This window comes from Argentina silus (assembly GCF_951799395.1).
Source record: "Argentina silus genome assembly, chromosome: X".
NCBI classification, from domain to species: domain Eukaryota; kingdom Metazoa; phylum Chordata; class Actinopteri; order Argentiniformes; family Argentinidae; genus Argentina; species Argentina silus.
The window spans coordinates 10,064,510-10,064,929 of NC_139653.1; positions in this window are offsets into that span (position 1 = coordinate 10,064,510).

The window sequence follows — 420 nt, forward strand, 5'->3', positions numbered from 1 at the left end:
CACACACACCCACACACACACACACACACACACACACACACACACACACACACACACACACACACACACACACACACACACACCCACACACACACACACACACACACACACACACACACACACACACACACACACACACACACACACACACACACACACACACAGCACAGTGGAACAAGCAAGTGTGTACTGTAGTGTAGTATTGTTGAAAGGTCACTGATAAAACAGTCAGGTGACTGCTAGCCAAGGTTAGTTCATCAGTGCTGAATTTGACTGCCAGGTGTTGAATTTATTAAATCTGATGCACCCCAGTGCAGCTATCTCCAATCAGCACTGCCAACACTGCTATGTCAAAAGGGGGCCATAATGTAACAATGGGCAATGTGGTGTTGGAAATACAGTACAATATCGTCCACATCA